The 25,457-nt window shown below is 46.5% G+C and overlaps 1 protein-coding gene across 2 annotated transcripts in view; it reads left to right on the forward strand.

The window, feature by feature from the left end:
• Positions 1-8,441: 8,441 nt before the first annotated feature.
• Positions 8,442-25,457, forward strand: part of SYNE2 (spectrin repeat containing nuclear envelope protein 2) — a 199,214-nt gene continuing 182,198 nt past the window's right edge. For both annotated transcript variants that reach the window (XM_061998801.1, XM_061998802.1), the window contains exon 1: positions 8,442-8,532. The gene's annotated coding sequence lies outside the window, so the exon portion shown is untranslated. The remainder of the gene's footprint in view (positions 8,533-25,457) is intronic.

A 25,457-nucleotide genomic window follows, 5' to 3' on the forward strand; every position in this document is an offset into this window, starting at 1 on the left:
TCCAGAAATTAACATTTGGAAAAAGCACTCACTTTATTTCTGCAGAGTAAAGGGCCAAAGGTTCACTGGATGGCAGCTGGCAGATATCCAGCAGCTTCCTCTGGTGCCCAAAGCTGGAGGAGGTTGCACACCAAGACCTGATCTTGGTAATGTGTATCTGAGTAAGAGATCTGGGACTTCCTGCAGGACAAGCCCATATCAGGAGCTATTTAGGAGTGATAATGAGAGGAGTAATCCTGATTGGTAGAGGGAACAAGAGGTCATTGCAGCCTTCCAAGGCTGAGGAAGCCCAAAGCTGACTGAAGGAGATGTGAGTGGCTGCCTCTGAGCGGGGCTCATCTCTGGGGCTGGCAGCCAGCACGGTGGGTGAGCTCATGCCAGCAGGTCAGCCATGGGGTTCAACATTCAACGTTCCCAGGATGAGGATGGCAGGCTGCAAAAGCATGGAGAGTTGTGGGGAGGAGTCATGAGGTCTTTCCTGTGGAGCCTTGCAGGGGCTGTGGTGGGATGACAGCCACGCTGCACTGACCCCACTAATTTCTCCCCAGTTTTGTGCTGGTAGGAGCAATTTTTGTTGTTATTACCCTTCCCTTTCTTTGACATGTCAGAATAGCTGCTGTTTGCCAACAACTTGATGTTTGGGCCAAATGCAAAGTCACATATTTGTTTTTTCCTCCTGGAAATTGCAAGCACTGCACACAGCCCCAGGCTGAGGATGAACAAGCAAATCCGTGAGCGGTCCCGACGTGTGGCTGCCGGTTGCCCACACATGACACAGTGGTGGTACATGCACTACTGCACAGCAGAAGGTCCCCCAGTGCCTGGCATCATGGCCTTGATGCCCAAAAATAGCTGGGTTTGTTGCAGGGAGCGTGATACTGCTGGGGGGCTGGGGCCACACTTCAAGGGACAATCTGTTACAGTCAGAAAACTCAACAGTGCCTTATTTAGAATGCATTTCCCTTGGTTTTGGGAAAGCTGTTTACAGATAAATACCAAATCATTTGCTCAGGAGAAGAGGACGTGGCTAAAGTCACTTGTGCCACTGCACTCAGGATCCTCACAGTGGATTTGAGAGAGAGGATGTGTCTCCTAACACTGCTTTTAAAATAGACCAGTGCATAAATGAAAGAGCAATTTAAGGGCTCTGGGCGATGAGGACAGCAAACATTTCTCAAAATATGGGAGCTGTCCCCACACAAATGACAACAGATTTACTAAATATATCCGCAATGCCAAAACAAACAGCACTAAATACCAAAACAAGGGGTCACTGCAGTCTGTCTGCCATGCACTGCCTTTCTTTCTGATCTGCAAGAGATTTTCCCTGGGAGGACTGAAAGATGAAGCAGAGAAGTGTATGCAAGTGTCTACCAGGGAGATGGATTCCCATGCTGGCAAATGCTATCAGCTTGTGCCTTTAAGGGTCAGGGCAGTCTGGGGTTATAGTCCTTATCCTTCCCCTAGGCCAAAAATAGTGACAATCACCCAGAAAATCTTACACCGAAGACAATGGCAACTTTACATAGAAAGGGACTGAATGAGGCTTTCAAACTAGAGACCAGGATAAATGAGAAAATAATAAATAATAAATGTTATGGTAAAGTAGCCCCTTTCCAGAAATACTCATTTTAGTGGGCTTCCTAAATAGTCCCCCCCCACACCCAGGTCTCATCCCAAGTGAAAGCAGCACACAGAGTAGGGCAGTATCCAGCCAGGCTCGCGTTCGCCTGAGCTTTAATCCCTATGCAGACAAAATCCTGAACTTTCATGCATGGACAATTGCTGTTGCTAATCTTATTTTGCTTAAAAAAAATCCAAACAGTACTTTGGCCAACATCTGGTAAGGTACAGGCTTCTGACTTAGAAGAAAGCTCGTGTGCTTATGCACTTCACTGCCTGGTAAAGTTTCTGGAGTGACACTTTTCCCTTTAAAATTTTGGAAACGGAATAGCAGCCTGAATTCCCCTTTTCTGTCTCATGTATCACTGCACAGTGACACCAGGGCAGTAGACATTTCATAGGCCATAAAACCAGAATGGACTTAATCCTCTTCTCACACTAGATTTACATTTGTGTGACTGTTAGTAAAGTTGGCAGTAAAGATGTTGACAGAGCTGAGGGCTGGCTGGGGCCCAAGGGCACTGATGTTTAAAGGTGGTGATTGGGATTACTAAATCCTACTTCTAAAGAAGCCTTAGCCCCACTTCCTTCTCTTGAGAGCTTTTTTGTTCTCCATTGAATCATGATGGAAAATGGGCTGTAGCCACCCAAGACCTGTGTAGGTGTTTCAGTGCAAATCACACTGCTGCGGCTGGAGAGCTGCCCAAGGATGCCTTACCCTGGTGATGGAAGTGTGACAAGGGTGCCTGGCATAACATGAGCAGAAGGCAAGTGCTGATATGATTTCTGCAGCTCTCAGCCCAGGTGTGTCCTAGAGCTATCAAGACCTGCAACTGTGGAGAAAAGGTCTTTTCCTGGAGGTGGCAAAGAAGCGAAAGGCTGTCAAGAGATTAAAGGAGCTGCTGCTCCAAGTGAAACTACTGCAGGTCTTGTCTGAGCCTCAAAGAAGGGGCTTCAGGGGTGAGAGAAGGTCATCAAATGAAAATGCATAAGCCCTTGGGTCCCTTCTGCTGCCTAGTTTTGTTTTACAAGCACTGGAGCTTGCAGCTGGCCTATGGGACCCATATTTCAGAGAAACTGCTTGCCCAGCTGCTATTATTTCCTCTTATGTCCTGAAGGTTCCTGAATCCAGACTTGGCATTTGACTACTACACGGTACTTCTCCAACTTCTGCTGTGGTTGGCCAAATATAGTGTTTCTTGGCAAGTTTTTCTCACCCAACTTCTGAAAAACAGAGCCAAAACTGAAATGCCAAACTGCTGGTGGGATGCAGTGTGCTTGGGAGGCACCAGCCAATCTTGTAGCATGATGGGTGAAGCTGATGGGGCTGGTGTGGTCTCAGCTGCAGGCTCGTTACAGTGCTCTTACAAATACACTGTAGTATAAGGGTACAGGAGGCAATATTTTTTATTAGACTGACTAATACAAGTGAAAAGAAGTGGGCAAGGTTTTGTGCTTTAAGATAAAGGAACTCTGAGCCAAAAACTTTCCCTATGTTTACTAATAAGATCAAATCAAGGTCTTAGAGACTCCTAAAGGTCTGTTAAGTCCTTAACCTAGTCTTATCAGGGGTCTAACAGACTCATAAAACAATATCTGCTAAGCCCATCAGGAATGTGAGGCTTCAAGTGTGATCCATAAAGGCACTTAAGTACCTGAAGCAAAACTTGGACAGGTCAGAGGAACCTCAGTAAGAACCTGTGATCTGAGAGGCTCCACTCAGCTGGTGTTAAGTGCTGGGAGGGGGTCAGCTTTTCATTGTAATTTTCAGGGTGGAACCTGAAGTTGTTTCTCTTTGTATAACAAACCCATCTCACCTGTAACCGAGGAGCTGGTGCTTGGGGAGGTGGGAAAATGTAGACTTGGAAACCTTAATTCGTGCACAGTGCCACATTATAAATGGAGCAAAATGAGCCCTGCACATTTCAGGTTGCAGGTGCCTGTCCTCAACCTAGGCTGTACCCCTGTATGAGCAAAGTCTGATGCCTCTGCTCTGAAAAACTTGGAATCACAGAATCATAACCGTTTGAAGGGAGCTTGAGAGATCATCCAGTCCAACCCCCCTGCCAGAGCAGGACCACCTAAAGTAGGTGACACAGGAACTTGTACAGGTGGGTTTTGAATGTCTCCAAAGAAGGAGACTCAATAACCCACCTGGGCAGCCTGTGCCAGTGCTCCCTCACTTTCACACTGAAGAAATTCCTTGTATTTCTTTGGAACCTCTTATGTTCCAGTGTGCCCCTTGTCCTGTCATTGGAGATCACTGAGAACAGCCTGGCTCCATCCTCCTGACACCCACCCTGTTTACATATTTGTAAACATGAATGAGGTCATCCCTCAGCATTCAGCATTGGTTACCTTAGGACAGTTACACCCTTAAACACTTCACTCATGCAGTGCTGAATAGGAAGACTCAAAAGCGTGATGCAGGCTCCTGGATGCTGCTAAAAGGTTCAGGCACTAATTTGTAAGTGTAGAAGCCTCCAGTTTGTTCTGTCTTTGGCCAGGAAGCACAGGCAAAAACAGGGGGAAAAGGTAACAGAAGAAAACGTGAGGATATTAACACTGAGAAATGTAGATTTACTAATTATGAACCTATTCCAGGAGACTTCCTACAGATTTGCTGTGACTTCAGTGCTATTAACCTTTTTCTCTTTGGAGCTATGCTTCTCTGTCCTTAAATTAGCTGGTGACTTAACAAAGCATTAAGCACATGCGACCTTAACCATCTAAGTGTTTCCACTGACTTCAGCAGGAACAGTCAGGTGCTAAAGGCAGCGTCCATGCCTAACTGGTCACCTGGACTGCTGCCTTACACAGCAGAGACAGTGTTATACATAAATCTTTAGATTAAATGAGAGCATTTCTAATGTGATTACAGTCAGGTTTCCTTTTATGTTTTGCAGAGGAAAATAGTATGCAAATGCTGCAGGTGTCTAAATGGAGTCAACCTTTCTTTCCTCTTTTTTGATCTCCCTAATTCTGACAAATAAGTTGCCCATGATTGCTAAAGAGAAAGTCTCCCCAAGGCATTGGGCCATAAGCATTTTTTGAGGAGCACTGTGGATTTAGGCAGACCCCTGTTCACCTGCTTCTGGCTACACTTTCCCACTCCAGTCCTTTTCCTCCATTTCCACCTCGGTGGAGATGAGGTGAATTGTGCCTTGGAACTGAGCCAGAGTAAAAATAACTGAGGTGGGGAGGGTGCTGCCATTTTAAAGCAGTATCCTGGTCTGTTTAATGACACAACAGTACAGAGAGCTGCACCAGCACAACGGAGGGAGCATGATGCAACCACTCTTTAAAAACGCTGCCACCAAACAGCATGTCTGCGAAACTGCAGCCTTATATCCTCAGTGTTGCTGCACCGGCAGGGTGGAAGGTAGGAAAGTCCAAAGGTGAGTTTCTGCTTTCCCAGCTCCCTCTTGTGAGGAATGGGTTGAGCAAAGAGCAATGGGGCATGAAGGCTGAGGTTTCTGGTGCGATGCTGGTCCCTTGTTCTCCTGTTGTATCATTCTGTTCCGGGCTCCAGCTTGTGCTGTGTGTTCCTGTCTCTGTGCTGGATCCTGCTGCCCCCTCACTTGTGCTGACATACCTCCTTGTGCTCATACCACAACCAGATCCTGGGACCAGTACAGATGAAAACAAAGTATTCCTTTTTTGGGGTAGTTTTCACCTGTCTCCCAGCTCCAGCTCCAGTGCACACACCGTGCCAGCACAGCACAGGGAGTTGAATGCAGGGGAAAGAGAAGGGTCACTAAGCCAAAGGTTTATTCTAGCAGACCACAGAACAAACATGACTTGGAGTATCCAAACAAACTTAATTCACACAGCCATCACTGTCCTTCAGAGTTAGCACTTTATCCAATGGACTTGGGACATTTGATCTCCCTCTGATGCTGGAATCTAGTCAGGGAAATTCTGCATTGTAGAAGGGATGTTCTACCGTCAAACTGGTGCCATTCATCCACACGGGACCTGCAAGTGCCAGATACCTGGATGCCTTGTGCAAGGGACACCCAGCTCTGTGAGTCTGCTGTTCAAGGTGATGTGAGAAGGCTGGGATGAGACACACTGCTGAACTGATCATATACTTGTTCAGGTGGCACATGGGAATTGTCAGGGCTTCTCATCCCCACCACAGTTACCTTCACCAGTAAGTTTGCTGGCTGTAGCCTGCAGTGCTGTTCTGCTGGTCTTTTCCTCAGTGCCTCATGCATCCATCCAGGCAGCTCATTTTGGACACTCATGGGCAGTAGGTGACAGCCCTCATCACACAACTTCCAGCTCCTTACCTTCACAAGGACTGATCCCTGGCAGTCGTTTGCTAGCCTTGCAGGCAGCACCCACACACCTATCAAAGCATGAGTCTGAGCACTGGGCTTCCAATAGTAAATGACAGGACAGGAGGAAATGGGCTCAAGTTGCACCAGGGGAGGTTTAGATTTGAGATTAGGAATAACTTTTTCATTGAGAGTGTTATTAAATATTGGCACAGGCTACCCAGGGAGGTAGGTGGTGGAGTCCTCATCCCTGGAGGTATTTAAAAGACACACAGCTTAGGTGCTGAGGGTCACGGTTTAGTGATGGGCTTGGCACTGTGAGGTGAGTGGTTGGACTTGGTGACCTTAAAGGTCTTTTTGAACTGAAATTATTTTATGATGCTCTGATTTGGCAGTTCCTAGCTGGAAGGCTGTGTGTAAAAGGAGAGATGAGAGTGTCAGGCTCTTCTCAGTGATCAACAGAAGGAAGAACTAGATATAAACTAAGCCTGTGTGACTTAATTCTACCTTTGTGTCCTGCACATTTTTTAAAATGGTATTACTGTTTAATTGCTTGCCTTATGCCTGCCCAATAACACCATTTAGCATTCGTAATGCTTAGTGACATATCTTCAAAGTGCTTTACAAGCTAGTTATGAAATGAATAACTTAAGTGAAAACAAGCCCCTTGGGCTGGGACCCAGTCTGGCAGGTGCCTGCAGTGCCATGTACACCAGGCTGAGGAGCCGTGTGATTCACGGCAGGGCGATGCCAGCGGCAAGGGCACGGAGTGGTAACGTGAGGTGATGTTCTCCACAGCACTACAGGTCGAGGCTCTGTGAGGCTTTTCCTGCTGAATTTGGTGGCATGTGGAGGAGCCTCAAAGTGTTCAAGAAGGGGGTTGAAATAATTCAAGTAGTATTGCTTGGCTTTGATATTGTATCTTCTCCCTTAAACACAAGATTGCTATCTGGCAGTCAGGGGCAGTCTCCAGTCAGAAATGCTTGTTTCCCTTGGAGAATCTGTGATAGAGCAACCACAGCACAGAAGTTAGCAAACTACAGCACAGTCTGAATGCACCACTTTGCCTTCAAGCTGTGTCTGTGGAGTATCAAAGACAACTGTCACTATACAAACACTAATTAATGCTCAATAAAACAAGGGAAAAAGTACAAAGAGCACTCACAGGTCAATGTGGTGCAAGGACAGCATGAATTGGAGCAGGTGCCTGCCAAGACAGAGCAGTGCAGTTGTAACCAGCTTCAACTGATGCTTCTGTAAGATCATGTCCTCAGGCTCCAGCTGAAATAGCACACAAGAAGGTGCAGGGTTCAGTTTTGCCTGGAAAAGAAAAAAACTACCTCACAGAAAATCAGAGCTCCCAGTCTGCCAGAACTTCTTTAGACACATCTGTGGGTATAAAGAGAAGCTTGAGTAAGTAGGCACATTTGGCTTTGTAGCCTCCAAATACAGGACTTCTCCTGCTTCCACTTTTTTGAGTTAGTTGATGTTTTATCAGCACAGATTGAGGAGAAGCTCAGTGTTATCAGCACTAGCAGGAAGTGGCTTTTGGGAAGTTACTTTTTTTCTTTGGATAGTCGTGTGACTTCTGAGTGTGCAAAGTAAACCTCAGTCTCAATTTGTATTCTATCACTCTGTGAAGTCTACAGGCAAAAGCTATCGAGTATCAAATGGAACAAATCTAAGACATTTCTTTCTCTCCCCCCTGCAAAACTCTCCTCTGAAGTTCTACTCCCACTCGCCCAGTTTACTCAATGTTCACATAGCTGCCCCTCGTTTTCCATTTCTGAGTTCCAGCTGGGCGAGGCCAGGCGATGCTGTCCCTGGAGCTCGGGAAAGAGCCTGAATATGAAAGAGGGGGAAGGCAGCTTGTACCTGGGATCTGTGTGTGAGGTGAGGGCAGGGCTGTATAGGAACTGGAGAGGTTTCCAGTTTTTGCACGCTTCTGTTCCAGATCTCCTAAGTTTGGTTTGGGGCTACTGTGGATTTGTGACAACACAAAAGCGTTTTATTTCTTTGTATCACCTATGACTCCAAATATTCCTAGAGCAGAACATGGTTCTTATCAAGATACAGGTTTTCTTACTTTCAATAAGAAAAAAAGCCCAAAGCCACACGGACACAGACAGCACTTATGGCCTTGCCGGGCCGTTTCCACGGGGTGGAATGAGCAGCATTGTCCCGGTGAGCGCTGGGACGGAAAACATCGGGAAATCCCAAGCACAGAACCGAATGCTGGTGAGGGCAGGAGTGCGCGAGAAGCAGGGGACCGTCCTCTGGCTCTCGCCGGGGCACCCCATGGCACACGCACCCCCGCGGGAGCTGCCGGCCCGGCGGGAGGCTGCAGAGCTCCGGCGCCAGCAGCTGCCTGCCCCGGGGAGCTCCCCCCAGCCCCGGCACGCCGGGCCCTCCCGCCGCGGGAGGGGAGGCGGAGCGGGGCCGGGCCGAGCCGAGGGGGCCGGGCCGGGCCGCGGGAGCCTCGGCCGCGCCGCCTTCCCGCCCGCGGGCGGAGAACGCGCTCGCTCTCTCGCTGGCAGCGACCGGGGCGGGGAGCGGCCGGTCCCTCCTCCTCCTGCCGCCCGCCCTCGCCGCCGCCGCCGATGCCGATGCCGGGACTGCGCCCGCGGTGAGTCTGCCCCGCAGGGAGCCGCCCGCGGGAAGTTGCGGCGCGGCCCCGGCTGCGCCTTTGTGCGGGGAGCGGCGGCTCTGCGCGACCCGGCCCCGCCGCTGCCACCGCCCCGCCCGGCCCCGCTCCCCCGCTCCGCTCCGCCGCGGCGGTACCTGCCGCTCTTTGTTCCCCGCCGCCGCCGCCTTTGTTCCCTCGGTGCCGGCTTCACCTTCGGCACCGCCCGCGCTCCACGCGGGACGCGGCTGCACGGGGGACGCGGGGAGACCGTGGTCCCGGGGCGGGTTCCCCTCCTCTCGCAGCCGCTTTTTTGCCCGGGAAAGCGGGAAAAAACACGACAGCGGGGCAGCGGCGGGAGCCGAGGGTTGTGGGAGCTTTCGCCCCACCGGGCCCGGCCCGGGCGGTGCCAGCCCCGCGGCGTCGCCTCGGCCGAGCGCAGAGCGGGTGGGGAGCGAGCCCGGGGACGCGAAGCCCGCGGGGACGGGGCGTGCAGGTGAGCGGCGTTTCCCCGCAGCTCCGCGTCCTGCGCGGGTGCTTGGGTTATCCCCGCGAAGTTGTGATCTCCTGCGGTACGTGTTTGGAAACTGATGGCGGATAGTTATTCAGACAAAGTTCTCAGCAGAGAGAAAGGGAGTTACTACTGTCCTGCGAGGGCCACAGGCAGTACGGGCGTTTCTTCAGATACTGCCCTGCATAAAACGTTGCCTGCCGAGGGCTCGTGTTTTCTGTTCTTCCCACTGCACATGGAATCCTTTCTCTTCCCCCCTCCTCCACCCTCCTACATGTCATCCTCCCTCCCGCCTTCCCGCTCTCCCATCTTTCAAGGACTCCTGGCAGCCTCCTCTTTCCTCTCGGAGCATTTATTACAGATGTGTGTTACTGTGTCCCACGGGACACAGCATGTGGGGCTTTCGGTCTGTAAAACTTGGTGCTGTCTTTGTGTCAGGTGCTCTATTTGTGTGGATCCAAGGGAAGGCTCTTAATCCTCCCTTCACCTCCCTGACTAAAGCCAGACTCGGTCCTCTCCTTGTAACCTCAGAACAGGGTTGTTCTTTCTTCTCTATTTTGTCTGATAGCCGCTGGAGGAATTTGGAGGTAGAGCAGGTGCACAGTCCTCAGGTTACTCAAAATGCACAGAGAAAAAAACTTTGAGTAAGTTAGTTTGAGAGTTTCTCAAAGCCAGTGACTGTGTATTCCTTAATCCTCTGCTTCCCTCTTTCAGAGTGCCTCGTGTCCCGTGTGTCTTGTCTTCCCTCTTTCCCACATTTTCCTTCCTCTGAGCTTTCAGGTCGATCTCCCATCACAGGACAGATAAAAACTTAGTGCTGCAAGCAGGATTTTGGTTTCTTATTGTGACTGTTGGCCAAGCTAAGAAACTCGTAGCTTGGCAGGCACGTCTGTTTATACCTCTGTGTGAAACGCAATACCTGCAGAAGGGATACACATGGCCTCCGGCACCCGGGTGGGTGAGTCATGAGCTTTGGCCACTCCTGGGGAGATTTTACAGCTCTGGGAAGCCCAGTGGAGGCTGTTAACAGTATCCTCCACTCCACAGACACATGCAGCCACCTCACACTGAAATCAGGGCAGCCTGAATAATTGATTTCCAAAGGCAGAAGAAGGCACGTTGTAGCGGGAGGGGAAGGGGTAGCGTGGAAGGAGGATGCGATGGTAGGGAAGTCCTGGCATCCCCAAGCGATGCCGGTGGGGATGAGTTGAAGCAGAGAGGGATTGGCAGTGACACACAGGAGTTGGGAGGGATGATGGAAAATCAGCAGTGACCACAATAAACACGTTGCCCTGTACTGATGTGTGCCGTGGCAATGTTTGAGCCCTCTGGGGGAGACACCCTGCACACCTATTCAGAAGTGTATAAATGATGTTTGTTCTTCCCTTTGTCATAATGAAGAGCAATGTATGATAATTCCCTTTTTACTCTCACCATCTATAAAAACATACATCAAAGTACCTTTATTTAAGCAGTTCTTTACAACTAACCTCAGGAAGCTGTGTTTTAAGTGCCGTTGATACTAGATGGTGTTAAAATTTGAGCACAATGGTGTAAGAGAGGCAAAGGAACTTTTTTTCCCCCCTCACATTACATCTGACTAAAAGTTCATTAAAGTAAATGAGAGCTATGTTGGTGTCGGTAGGACTCAGCCAGTCCCATAGTGTGCTAGCTATTTATTATTTGTTTGTCAGGCAAAGATTTTAAGCATAGACACAATGAAGCAATTCAAGAAGCAGCCTGCGGCTAATGACCTAATGGGTCGAAAATGCTTTATCTCCCTACTTGTTAATTTCAAGTTTTGTGGTGTAAGGGAAAGCAACAAGACAAAAAAAAATCGTTACTCCTTGCTCCTTTGCAGTTTTTAACTGTGAGTTTTACGTTCTCTCTTGTAATAGGCTTTTGAGCAAATTGCTTCATATTTCAGGAGAAAAATGCTTTGTTTTAGGGGAAAAAATGGGCCACGGTTTCGCCCTTTTACTGATTGCATTGTCAAACCCCTCTACCAGTAATTAATTCCATAACCAATGAATTTAGCTCTGCGTGGTTTCCTCACTGCCTGAATGTGGAAACGAGTGAAAGAAAGGAAGGCAGGAAGACGCACAGCTTGGAAGATCAGGTATAAAGAGCTTCATTCATGTTGGTTTATCTGTAGTACAGGGATATGCCCTTACTCCATGAATCATCTCCTGACATCTGTTTGCAGCTCTGTTTTCTTAGCAACTGCAGCTTTGTTTTAGATCTGGGCCCTCAATGGCTGAGTTTGTACGGAGAGATGCGAAGAGACCATCCAAACTCTTCCAAGTGAAGCTGTGTCTTTCAGCCCATTTACCCTATTTGCTTCCCTGGAGAACAATGAATACTGGTTTTAAAGCCTACCAGCTGCGATGCTTTTTCTGGGTTATGGGCAGAGATGCTTATCTGTTGCTTACCACAACTGAAGTGTTTCCCCGACACTATCTGTCAGGGTGGGAGGGCACCTCTCAGGTTGCCATGGGCTGTGTGGTTTCTCACGTTGAAGGAACGGGCCGTGTGTGCCACCACGCTTTGCCCTGGCTTTGAACTGTCATGGGACTCTCCATGTGGGAGAGGATGTGGTCTGGGAGGAATGCTGGAACTGTAGGCAGCAATGGCAAGGACCAACTCCCAGTAAAGTGCCTGTTTGAACATGCAAGTGTTTGGATTATATGTGTGGAGTGCTATGTGAGTAATGCTTCAGGGCTGGATCCGTAAGCTGTGATTAAAGGTGACATTTCATACACCTCTCACCTGATCTTCCTTTAACTGAATTTTGTCCCTGGCTGGTGTAGGTGGAAGACTCATGTAACTGAGACAGAAGTGGCCACTGGGAGATCAGGCTGATCTGATTTTTGCCAGTTGTTCTCAGTGGTGGGGATCAAGACCTGGCTTGGGTCTGGGAGAGTTTTTTATTTCAGCTAATGTGTCTGAGTTGTTCTGGAGCATAAGTATCTATCTGGGAGCACAAGTGGTATGTCCATGCTAAGGGACAGGCCTTGTTCAGCCCACTCCTTCCCATGCAGATGTGCAGCTTCTGTAGGAGGAGCAGGAAATGATACCTACTGCCATAGTGTCCATAGGACAGAGATTTCACTGCCTGCCCTTCCTGGACTGACTTGTGAAGCATGAAAGGAGTCAGCAGCAAGTACTCACCGTGAAGGATAAAAGTATTTTGTCTTGGGATAATGCTGAGAGGGGAAAGACTCCCAATGTCTGGAACATTTTGTCTGTAAAGGGATTGCAGAGTGGACATGGGAGTGCTGAATGGTGTCTCTGAATACTGGCCAGCTTCCTGTGACCTTCATGGTTTGCACCCAAGTCCCAGTGTTAGCAAAGATACAGAGAAGACAGCCTATACAGGTCACCTAAGTCACAGTGTTCACAGCAGGAGATGAAGTATGTTGCTTCTGTGGAGATGCTAGAGGGCCTGGATAGGGACAGAAGAGGGAATGGGAGGAAAAACCCTTCTCTTTAGCTCATCTGTGCACTCAGGAAGGGAGCAGAAAGTTGCACTGGGGAAACAGTGCAGCATAGGCTGTTATCTCCCCACAGGAGGGGAAATAGGGCAGAGCCTTGTCTCTGGCCTTGACTTTGGTCTCTGGTCTCTCATAGGGAGGCAGATTTGCTTTCTAATATTCCTGCTATCTGCTGATAACTCCTGACACAATGCAACCACACAAATCTGCTCGAGAGCTTTGTAAGGAGTTGCTGACCCTGATACAAGTGGTACTGTTTGTGGCCAGGGATGGGGAAGAAGAGAAAAGAATAGTTTTAGTTATTTGAGCTCTAAGACTTGGGCTGCGATTTCTATCAAAGGAAATGACAAATAAGATGGAAAACAAAGCACTTGTAATTACTTCAGTGGAAGTGCAGGGAGGAGGCCGAAATGTGGGTTTTACAGGAAAAAAAAGTTTAGCTTGGTGAATCTTTTGGCCAGGAGATAGACAAGAAGTTGGTGAATGATGGAGTGGAAGGATGAGGCAGAGAGGGGAATGAATATGCTGCTGCACATGCCTTCTTGGTCTGTGGCAAACAGCTCATGTGCAACTAGCCACAGAGTGGTTGCCAGGATGCTTCAGAAGTGAGTTTCGATCATTTTGCATTAGTGAGACTTCTGTTTCGTGTTGAATTGATTTTTGTTGTTAATAAACACCTAAATGATGCACAGAGAAATAAAAGCTGCCCCACAAGCATCATGTTCTGTTGTAGTGAGCAGGGATGTGTTGTAATGAGTGTAGGGATGTTAGTTGTGGGAATATTTGGTAAAATCTTCAAGTCCAATGACTAAATCAGAGAATCACAGAATCTTAAGAGTTGGAAGGGGCCTCAAAACATCATCCAGTCCAATCCCCCTGCCAGAGCAGGACCACCTAGAACGGGTCACACAGGAACTCGTCCAGGTGGGTTTGGAGTGTCTCCAGAGAAGGAGACTCAACAACCCATCTGGGCAGCCCCTTCCAGTGCTCCCTCACCCTCATAGGGAAGAAATTTCCTTGTGTTTCTTTGGAACTTCTTCTGTTCCAGCTTATACCCATTGCCCCTTGTCCTGTCATTGAACATCACTGAGAACAGCCTGGCTCCAGCCTTCTGACACCCACCCTTTACATATTTGTGAACGTTAATGAAGTCACCCCTCAGTCTCCTCTTCTCCAAGCTGAAGAGCCCCAGCTCCCTCAGCCTTTCATCAGAAGGGAGATGCTTCATTCCCTTTGTCATCTTTGTGGCTCAGCACTGAGCTCTCTCCAGCAGCTCCCTGTCCTTCTTGAGCTGAGGGGTCCAGAACTGGACATGATATTCCAGATGTGGTCTCACAAAGGCAGAGTAGAGGGGGAGGGGGAGCAGAACTTCTCTCAACCTACTACCCACACCCCTTCAAATACACCCCAGGATGCCATTGACCTTCTTGGCCATGAAGGCACATGGCTGGCTCATGCTCATCCTGCTGCCCACCAGGACCCCCGGGTCCCTTTCCCCTACACTACTCTCTAAGAGTTCATTCCCCAACCTGTGCTGGTACATGGGATTGTTCTTTCCCAGATGCAACACTCTACACTTGCTCTTGTGAATTTCATTAGATTTCTCTCTGCCCAGCTCTAGCAAAGCCAAGCCTTCTTGGTGAAGGTGGATACATATTGTATAGTTACAAGATGTTTAAGAAGAAGCATAAAGCTTCTCTGGTGGAAACACTTTCTCACTTAAGTGTAAACCAAGGGAAGTGCTCCTTTGCTTACTTCCTTTCCCTCAGCTTAGAAGAGTGAGGTTCATCTTGCCAAAATACTGCATAGCTGTCTGCATGAGAGACAGTTGTCCAGACTCCTTTTGTAGTCACTAGAGAGGAGCAAACACTTTTGGGCTGTGATTCATCCACACTGCACTGGACATCTAAAAATACATTGGACAAACTACCCTAGAAGTGCCTGTTTCTCTCCATTGTTTCTGCAGAGTTCAAACAATGAACACACAGGGAAGCATCTCCTTTGTAGCTGTTTAATGTCAGGAGAGCTGAATCTCAGCCAAAGTGTCTCATATCCCAGCAGAAGAGATTCTAGGAGACCTCATGTCCTGGCTTCTACCAGGCTCGGAATCTGTGTGGGTTGCTCAGTGTAAGGTGATGTGCCTGGAGGGCTTTACCTGAGACCAGAGAGCAGACAGCAATATCTAGTTCAAGGCCATCCTCCTGCCCTGGTCAGTCACTGGATTCAGAAAAGCTTTGGACTGGACCCACAGTGCCAGACAACCTCCTGCTATAAATAAGAGGCCAAAAGAGATTTGCGGAGTGGCTTTCTCAAGGTCGCACATGAGGTTAGTGACAGAGGTGGAAGCAGTGAGGACGCCTGCAGGCTCCCAGAGGTGTGTTCCTTCCCCTGCCCATCCTCCTTGCAGCTGCCTTGCAATCTGCTGCTCTCCTGGGGGCGAGACCGGCTGCCTGGCACTTGGCAGTGGTCGGCACCCAGTGGGTACTCCTTGCCTTTTTGTGAATGCTTTTTGCTGAATTCTACAGGCTGTCGCTCATCCTCCTTTCTCTTTTCAAAAATCTATAGTTCAGGCACATAGCTGCATTACTGTGTATCCACTGGGCTGGTGTGAATGATTGGATGAATGCTCTCAGTCACAAATGCTAAACCTCGGAGTAAACGTGCTACAGTTGGGGCTTGGGGTGGCCTAAGACAGCACGTGTGATTGTTCAGTGGTGTTCAGATGGCGTGTGGAAACTCTTTAAACAGATGTATCTAAACCTTGCATTGCATATACAAACACAAAGATCAGGGAGTGCTGGAGCTGAACAGGGAGTTGTGACCTAATCTGCTCTGAAGTGTTGCTGCTGCTGCTGTGTCATTTAACAACATGGAAAAAAATCACTACCTCCTCTGGAAAAAGCCTAACTTATCTGTGCAGGTCAGCCGAGCAGGCTAAGGATAAAATTCCTTCTGTGTGGAGAAATAGTTTACAGCAGGAAGACTTCTGCTAAATGAGCTGAGTGTCTAGTAGAATTTGTAGAAAGAATTTGCTTGTAGGACAGAGATAGGAAGTACAGGCAAGTACCAAGTATGAAATGGATCCTGTGCACTTCTGATTTCAGACAAACACCAGAGCATTCTCCTATCTTTTTTTGATACGTGGGAAAGAATATGCCATGAAACAGAAAGAATGTGCTGTCTGAGCCAGGATTTGATTCCTAAAGTTCTGCTCAGGAGGTCTGTGGGTGAACTCCAGGAGGTGAAACAAATTGCAATTTGGTCTCAGAGAGAACAACTGGGGAGAGGAGTGAAAGAGCAAGCTGTTCAGTAAGAGCTGGGAGAAAAGCTAGTCTCCAAAAACAAGTATTGAAGATAAATTCCAGGTATTTCCTGGTATTGTCATCCTGCTTCATCAACTGCTTGGACTGTAACAAGTGGTTTCACAGTTAGTAGAGTGACAGGTTTAGGGTTGTGTTTTGTTTTGTATTAAAGAAAAAACCTGTGTCCAATAGATACATTCGCAGGGTTGTTTCTTACACAGAACTGGGTGGGATGTTGGTGATGAAATACCCCTGGGATGGAGAAAGCAGAGCTTGTTATTGTAAGAGGGAAGTATCAGCAGGGCTGGCTTTGTTTTGGAGGAGTGCAGAACCTGAATTTTCTTCCCAGTGAAGTACCCAGGGCACCTTGTAATTTCCTATGGAGGAGGAAGCAGAAACTTGTGGAATGTAAGTGCGAGCAAACACTGTTCCTGCAGAGCAATTGTGCCTTATTAATAGTGTAGGTAGACTTGGAATGGCTTTACAGATAATGCTTGTTAGTGAAAGCTTCACCATTTAAAAGCTTGGAGGTGATTGTGAATGTGTTTCTTGCAAGGATTGTCAGAGAAGCCTGCCCAGGAGTTTACTGTACTGAAAGTTGATGTGTGGATCATGAGGAAATTGAAGCATATCCTGTTCCAAGGACTTGGGTTGGCGGTCAGACGCCAGCTCCTCGCTGGAGTTTCGTCCTGGATGGTGACTTGGAGAAGAGCATCTCTGCACACCCTACAGACACATGCCTGAGTGGGCTGTAGCTGGCTGGGGCTGCCAGACGTGGCTCATGGCTTACCTCACCTGCTTGGCCATGGCTTTGCTGTAGCTGCCCAGCCCAGGAGGGGATGATACGGCAGCTCTGCTTACACAACGTGCATTCTCTGTTGCTTGACAGAACTTGTCCATAAGTAACATTTGTGTTAGTAATACTGCTTTCTTTCGGAGAGGGAGACGCACAGGGCTCATGGGGATTGGGCCTGTTTTGTTTCCCTTGTAGGAAATTCTGATTCTCAAAGAAAGCAGCCTGACAGCTCTGCAATTCAGACACCGATGAGGAGACTGACATCCTGCATGTGCAGAAGGGGAATGTGTGAAACAAGGCAGGCACCTTTTAGTCTGGATTATTGCTGATTTCTGTCTTTGCCTTTGCAATTGCAACTGGTTTTTGGTTTGGTTTTTTTTTTTTCCCTAATTTTTTATAGTGAGAACAGTTTATTCTAGCAGGTTATTGCATAGCACCAAGGTCTTTCTCTCGGGTTGTCTGTGTGCAGTTTGGCTCTTTGGTTTTCTCTGGCAACAGTACTGGTAAGAATAACACTGTTTGACCTGGTTTTCAGTGCACACAGAAAGTTACTCCACAGACTTGAAACTATGCTGTAAAACAGAGATTTAGGTTTGTGTGGTTTGTTGTTTTTTGTTTTCTTTTTTCCCAAAGGCAACTAATTCTTTGAAAGCAAAGAGAAAGACATTTTATTTAAGCCATAAACAACAGTGCTTCCCTTTGCAGAGCACTGCAGAGGCTCTGCTGAGATGCCTGAGTGAAGCACTGCTTTTTCCCCTTAAGTGGAGGGTCCTGCACAGTCAGCGTGGGAGAGAACACTGTTGCAAGGCTCTTTTCATGTGTGCAAAACCAGCACAGGCTTGCAAGCATGCAGGCTGCACTTGTAAGAAAGCTGCTTTGCCCATAAACCTTCAAGTGTGTGGGGCAGAAGGTGGAAAAACACATAATCAAGATTATGACTAGCACTTCAAGAGGGAAGTTTCAGTTGGAAGAGTTATCTGGAGGTGAAAACCTTGCTCTTTGGAGAGGCAGCAGAGGTGTGCTAGGGTAAGAGTGGTAGTTTGCATTGCTGTACCCTCAGCTGGACATGCTTGAGAGACCAGCTGAAGAATTCACAGCTGCCAGGCTAGGACCTATCATTTAAATTGTAATTTGCCCTTCAAATTTTGGCAAGCTTCATTTGCCATTTGCTTGACAAATCTCTCTTTTGTGTCTCCTTCTGCCTGAACAGCAAGCACTGCTGGAGAGAGCTACTTGCAGTGGATTCCTTTCCTCTGCTATATTTAGTGATCCAAACAAGTTTATGATCTTTACAGGATTACCACCAGAGCAGACAGGTTTAGTGTGAGGCATGCCCTTTCTCTTTTGGATCCCAAATACACGTTGCATTTCACTTTCCTTCCCCTTTCCTGACACCATCAATGAATGTCTCTGCGGAGGTCCCGTGTGCAAACATTGCAGTGCCACTTCCAGTGATTTTACTCACTAAGAACAAGTTTCTGCTTTAGTGAAAACTCCTGCTTTTAGATTGCTGCTATCCCTGCCTTTCTCTTTTCTTAATTTCCTGGAAGAGCAGATTTACTATTCTTCAGGAAGATCTTTCTGAACAAGAACATCCTTATGATTTAATTGAGAAACTCCAGGCCTTTTATTGCCTAGGAGAGCTCTGCTCAACAGAATAATCTGTTTGTTAACCATCTGACTGTTTCCATTATTTGGGGTAAAAGGGAATTAGGAAGGCAGTGGAAAGGAAACATTTGTATTCCTTCAAAGGCAGAATATTACTAGGAGCCTGATTCTCATGAATATCACGTCATTAAGGCAGAGCAGGTGTAGTTATTATATGCTGCTATTTTAAATGCCTCTTACACGGTGTTAAGTGGCCCCAGTGTTAATGGCTGTGAGTCTCTGTTAAAACATCAACCAAAGAATTTCAACTGCGATCTGGAGGAAAGGCACAGCTGTTAAAAAGAGAAAGAACTTCTTGCAATGCTTCTAGCTTGGCTAAAGCAGGAAGCGTTTTCAGTTTGTTCTGATCAGGCAGTCCTCTGCGTGAGAGTTAAGTTTACTCTGATTGCAGGCGACTCCCTCCCCCTTCCCTTCCCTCCTCCACTGTAAAAACTGACTCGGAGCCAGGAAGCTCTGAGGAAGGGGTATGATGAGCTGCAGGCAGCCCTTTGCTTTTGCGATGGGAACTGCGTGCCTGGAAGTCAGAGGTCTGTCTGCATCCCTCAGCCACGCTGCACACTTTCCCCTTGCCTGAAGGAGGGTGGGCAGAGCATGGCTACTGAGCCCCGTGCCTGGCTACTGGCCTCGCCTGGACCCAAGAGCCTGTGTGAAAATGGAGAAGGACTAGTAGCAGTGAAAGGACAGCTATTGTTACATTGTTGCACGCTTGCCTCATTAACCAAGTGGGTCGGAAGAGGTCATGTTTCTGCCCTGCGCTTCCCAGGTGTAGCTCGGATCTTGACCCAGCTTGTGTTTTGATGATAACCCTCCCGTGCAGCCCCGTTATCTGCGGGGAGCGGCCTTGGGGCTGCGGCGTGGCTGGCGTGCCGGGGAGCCTGCCAAAGGCCCCTGCCTTGGAAAAGCTGCTCTGCTCCAGCCTTGCAGCACCATACCGCATCATTGACATGGCTCTTTGCACACAGAGGCTTCTGAGCCTCACACAGGTAGATTTGGGCTGGGATGCACTTATGGGCTGTGTGTTTTGGAGACTGAGTCATCCCCCAAACCCTTGACTTCGATGCAGCCATGAAGTCACCGTGGTATTTTTGGCGTCCCGCATAGCAGCGTACCCTGGGGTGAGGGGCATAGCATCAACCTTCTGAGCTTCCAGGCATCCATCACTCTCCCTTTTTTTACATTAACAACTGTGATTTTGAGTTCTGAGCACTCCTGGTTTTTATTGACGATGTGGGAAAACGCACAAACCAGTTGAAAAGTGAATGTTTTGTCCAACTTTAGGAAAGCACACTTTGGCACTGCATTTCCTTCTGGGAGCAGATAAATGTGAGAAAGGCTCTTATTCTGAGGGCAAACAAATGCACTGTGCACCTCCATGGGTCAGCTTTTGTGAGTGTGTGAATGAGGAGTAGGTCTTGTTAATAAAAGCGTTTTTCTTGCGTGTTAACAGCAGCATGGAGTTACTGTAGTTTTCAAACTGTGTAATTGTACCAGGACGACTGATATATTGCTATTCCCCTCAAAAAAAAAAAAACCGAAGAAGATCAAGACTGACACTTTCCTAACCACATTTTAAAACTGATTAATGCAATGAGGAGCTGAATCGTGCTTCTGTGACAGGAAATATGACTGATGTTTAAATCCAAGACAAACCAGCAACATTTGCTGGCCTGAAAGTGGCTGTGGCTTTTGCATACTCATATGCTTGTCCTGGCACGTTCCCAAAAATTATAAATAGATCACTGGGAAGTCCTTGGATTACAAAAATGTACTGCTGCTGGTTGTCATAAATAAACTAATAAGAGATGTCTTGGTCTTGCAGCTCTTATTCTTTGGAGCAGTCCTTACATGTGCATATTGTTGTGTCAGTTCACATGAAACTATTTCTGTGGCCACGGGCTGTAGCTTTGTCTCCATCTCTGAATCTCTTGCAAGATCTAACACTGTCTGGGTTTGGTTCTTTCTGAGCAGAGTTGTTTAGCCTTTTCCAAACTTTTTCCTTTTCGATTCCTTCATCTCCAGCTACTGACAGGTTAAGAAGACCCAAGGCCAGACTTGTTTCTGCATTATCCCAGGCAATGCATAGTCTCTCTAATACCACATACCCTAATACCATTTATTAAAAGACTAGCTGATACCCATCTGACTGCTATAGGGTATTATGAAGGATCAGAAGGCTGTAGCCTCTCTTCCCTATCACCTTCAAAGTGATGGAAACGTAATGGAAGCCCTTCCACCAGGAAGAGGCAAAGAATGTACTGTTATTGCTTACTGGATGATGACAAATACTTATTTTCTTCTGACAGACAGAGAGGATTTTTCAGCTCAAGTGAGTAAGTCAAGGTAGATCTGTCACTGGTGCTGTCCTCTTCATTGCTACCCAAGAGTATGTCTTTGAAGGGAACAGGATCGATACATTTGCTTTGTGATCTTGTTCCAGCTGTAGACAGTCCACAGGAGCAACATTGGCAAGCATTTTGAATGTGGAAGGGATGAACTTCAGTGTGGAGTAGGGCCTTAATAACAGAGAGCATTTTAGTGCAAAGGTCTTGGAAAATGCATGCTTTAAACAAATCTCCCTCCACATCCTGCAGACTGGGTGGAAAAACAGTGAAACCTTGGTTAATGAAGTGTTGAGGACAAAGCATGACCATCAAACTGAAGTGCCGTGTGAACTTCTCTGACTTAACTGGAGGTGTGAGCACCTCAGAAGAGAAGGGAAAAAGAAAAACATTGTAAAAAAGCAAAATCTCAAACCAACTTGATTTAAGGGATTTTCTGTGATCATTCTTTAGGCCATATTATCATGGTTTGGATCCCAACACTTTGCCTTTAGGGAGGCTGTGACAGACTTACAGAAAGATAGTTTACAGAAAGAAGGTGTCTCTGTGGCATTTAGTGAGGCTCAGGACTTGCACTTCTGCATGTTACTTTCTGAATGTGAAATAAACAGAGATCTTTGTTGATAACCAAAAAGGAAAAGGGTCTTCAATTAGTCTGCATTGTGGAGCTGTACTTCCTTTGGACTAACTCACCAAAGATAAAAATCTGCTGTTTCTGTTTGGGATGTTGGCTCGACTGAAAGCATGAGTAATAATAATCTGTTGCTAGGAACAGACTTCAGTTTACATGTAGAGGCCTCTATGGAGGGAAAGTCTTTTGAGTCCCTGAGTGGGTCATAAATAATCAGTGGCACTTCAAAGAAGGAAAAGTAAAAACAAGCGGTTGGAGATGCCATGCAAAGATGTCTGTAACTCCTATTGCAACACCAGTGGAAAGCACGTAGCCAACATAATTGGGAAAATATGGGACATGTGTCTACAAAAGCAAAACCAATGAAGCAGGGACTTGCTAACAGTGAGTTGTAATATTCAGCTACCTCTAGCTGGGCTTGTTTGCAAAGTACCTGCTGCTTTCAGCTTTAAGGAGTGCACATCCGAGCTAATTTCATGCCATATGATTTGTCAAGATTGGCTCATGGGAAGGGCTCTGAGGGTACATCTGTGCAGCAGGCTGCAGCAAGATGTAGGGACATGCAGGAGCTGGCTGTAAACTTGGAGGCTGCAAACTGTCCTACCTGGGACAGTATGGAAATGACACTAACTCATTTATCTTGCTTCCTAATCAGTGTGTACAGCTGTTTTGTAGAAGCAACCTTAAATAATTACTGAGTTATGTATTTTGTGATTAAACTGTAGTTACATACGTGGTTTTGAAAATGACAGGCCTTTGGCATACTGTATAACCCCTCTGTCTTTTTGTACTGTGGAACTTGGAACAGCTGAAAGGCATGGACTGAAAACCACCCTGAGCCATACTGTTAAGGCTATAAAATCCTTGCTAATGAATCTTCCAAATCCATCTGATGGTTTTTTTCTCCTTTCTTTGAAGATAAAAATGTCTGTATAAAGACCCAGATTAAGAAGAGCATCTTTTAGGTCTCATTGGGATTTAAGCCTCACTGGAGGCATGGTGTTTAAATCAATGTTGTCTATTCTTATGATAAAAATCTCTGAAATTATTATTTTCAAGTTAGTTCCTTGAGATTTCTAGTCCCTTACTTCTCTTTGGTTTCTCTCTGTCGATGTGCCTAGTCTATGTCTTAATACCCAGTGCACTTTTTAGTCAGCTGCCTAATTTCAGCTGAATTTGGGAAAGGAAGACAGATTCTAAGGAAGTGAAGTTGAAATTAGATGATATGACTGTGCTGATCTAATTTCCACCTGTTTTCAGATACCCATTGTGAGAAGAGCTGGAGAGGGAAGTACTCCACCAATACGTACTAAAGAAAAGCCTGGGTTTGAGTCTTGAGAGTCTCCTTATCACAGGAAAAGCTTTGTTGATGGTTGAACCATTTGAGCTGCAGATTAAGCCCAGGTGGTCAAGAATTTAATCTTTTGGAGAACACCAGTGGAAAGCTTTTCTCTCAAGGACATTCATAGTGCACCTTTATTGTGTGACTTCTCCCCTGCTGAAGAAAATAGCAACAGCTCTGGTGCAATTCACATTAGGTTGATCAACAGGAAAGAAATCCATTAGAAACACAGCCCCAGTGTTTCTGGAATTCTCTCTTTGGCTCTGTGATACTTTGCAGGTTATCCCAAGGTGTAAGCAGTTAAATGCTTTCCTGTGTTAATGCCAGACTCCAGAACGAGGGAAAGACAAGGGCATTTTCTTTACCTTCAGCTTTATCCCCACTAAAAAGGGATGATGTCATTTGAGGGCATTTGATTTATTTTCAACACTATGGGCATATTTTCATAGTGTCTAGCGTTTCACAGAGATTAAGGATTTGGTTTAGCTCTGCAGTTCTGTTGAATTGTTTTGCAACAAAATAATCTATTTAAATATAAAGTGGAGAAAGTGATTGTTCCTAACACCTATCTAAAGAATTGCTAAGTAATCTTACCAATAGCTTGATGGTTTTAGACTCTTGAGAGGCTGCTATGATATGGTTACACTTGACAAGCTTTATTTGAATGAAATTCAGGAGGGGAGGGCAAAGGGACTAGCATATTGTCACTGTGTAATCCCTTCTCAGACAATCTGTACCTTGTACCTTTTTTAAGAATAGTAATCCTTGCAGGTATGTCCTCCAAGAGTGTGTGTGTCTGTCTCCCTTTCAAAGCAACTGTGGAGTCTTCTGTTGGGACAGGGCAGGAATCAGAGACAGGGCAAGATTTATGTGCTGTGTTGGATGGTGAACAGAGGGCTTCAGGGGTGTGAGAGCTGTAGCATAAACTTACCTTGTATTAGCTGCTCATTTTCATAACCTGTATTGCAGATCTACTGAGCAGACTTCTGTGTTGAAAACCCCCTTATTTTAAAAGATCCCATCCTTTTGGGAAGGAAGCTTTAATGTGACCTTAGAATACAGGAGCATATGCTTTTCTCATTTATACATATTCTGTGATCACGTGCCTTAATGGAAGTTAATTAATTATGAAATTAAGTAACTTAATTACAGTTAATTAATGGTTTAAAGCTTAACATACCTTCTGCTTTAAAATCATGAAAGTTTTATTAACTTCATCTACTTTTATGTTTAGAGAATGAGCTGAGATTGGGGCCGCTTCACATGGAGTACTGTACTAGCATATAGAAGGAGACAGTATCTACTGTGTGGTTGCGGTAGGTGCCAAGGGATGGGGACGGAGGAGGAACAGTCCCAGAAAGGTTGAAAACACATTTTGTTTTGTTTATGAAACTTCTATAAATGTGGTTGTGGCTCTTGCATATTTTTCTATTATTATGGAGGAATTCTAATGCCAAATTCTGCTCCCTTTCTCTGGACTGTGCTCCCAATGACTGGCTTTAGCATTGTAGAAAGTAGATGAACGTGGCTTGGCTCTGCCTACGTCACCATCTCAAAGATGGATGCAAGGTGTGTATAGTTCTGCTGTTCAAGGATTTTGTCCTGTTGTTGTGCCTTAAAGAAAGTCATAGGATCATAGAATGGTAGGGTTGGAAGGGACCTTTAGTGATCATCTAGTCCAACCCCCCTGCAGAAGCAGGGTCGCCTAGATCAAGTCGCATAGGAACGTGTCCAGGCGGGTCTTGAAGACCTCCAAGGAAGGAGCCTCCACAACCCCTCTGGGCAGCCTGTGCCAGGGCTCTCTCACCTGAACAGTGAAATAGTTTTTTCTTATATTTAAGTGGAACTTTTTGTGTTCCAGCTTCATCCCATCACCCCTTATCCTGTTACTATCTACTATAGAAAAAAGGGATGTCCCAACCTCCTGACACCCACCCTTTAGATATTTATAGATGTTAATAAGATCTCCCCTCAGTCTCCTCTTCTCCAGGGTTTAGTTTCAAATAAAATGAAAAAAAAAAAAAGAGAATAGCCTTGTGTTAAAGAGAAAAAGTGTGCTTTGTCAGCGGTGCTGAGTGCATACCCCAAAACCACAGGAAAACACATACAGATGTAATTTTGGAGATGTCTTGCTTGTAGGTTATCCTGTTATGGTGACGGTTGGTATCTATGTGTGTGCTTCTAGTCCTGTCCGACTTCTTTTACATGAACACCTGATTTGAATTGTAAGCTTATGTCCAGATTCAGGCAGGTTCATTGATTTCATTAGTGGATTTGTTGCTGGCCAGTGTTCTCTATTTCTTAAGTATCTCTTCGGTTGACCACTGGAAAATTCAGGCTGGAGGGAATGTAGCTAGCTTACTCTCTGTCCTGGGAGTCTTTGTTAGAACCCAGCATTTAGCAATCTTTTGGTTCCCATCCTAACATCAAGACATGGCTTATTTATATCGTCTTGTTCTTGTGCCTGCCAAAGATTCAAATACTCCTTTTCCTCCTCTTTTTGCTTGGCTATCCAAGCCAAACACATCTGATGATATAGTTTGGATATTCCTTACATATCCACCCGTTTGGGCCTTGCTGCTTAGTTAGTAGCCTTCAAAGTGACTATCTCGAAATCAATTTGAAGACACACAGTGATACCCAACAAATATTAAGGCCACCTGACATTTTGTGTTTTTAGACTTTGGTTTTGTATTTCTTTATCTTGAGATAAAAAGGAAGGAGTTTCCCAGGAAAGGTTGCATCCCCTTGGACATAGGCTGGGAGAACTGGATTCTTGCTCAGTTCCTGTGAGATGTTAGCCCTGGCACTTAAACCCCAGTTTTTATCAGCAGTAGCTAACCAT

The sequence above is a fragment of the Colius striatus genome, chromosome 6 (assembly GCF_028858725.1).
Source record: "Colius striatus isolate bColStr4 chromosome 6, bColStr4.1.hap1, whole genome shotgun sequence".
Taxonomy (NCBI): domain Eukaryota; kingdom Metazoa; phylum Chordata; class Aves; order Coliiformes; family Coliidae; genus Colius; species Colius striatus.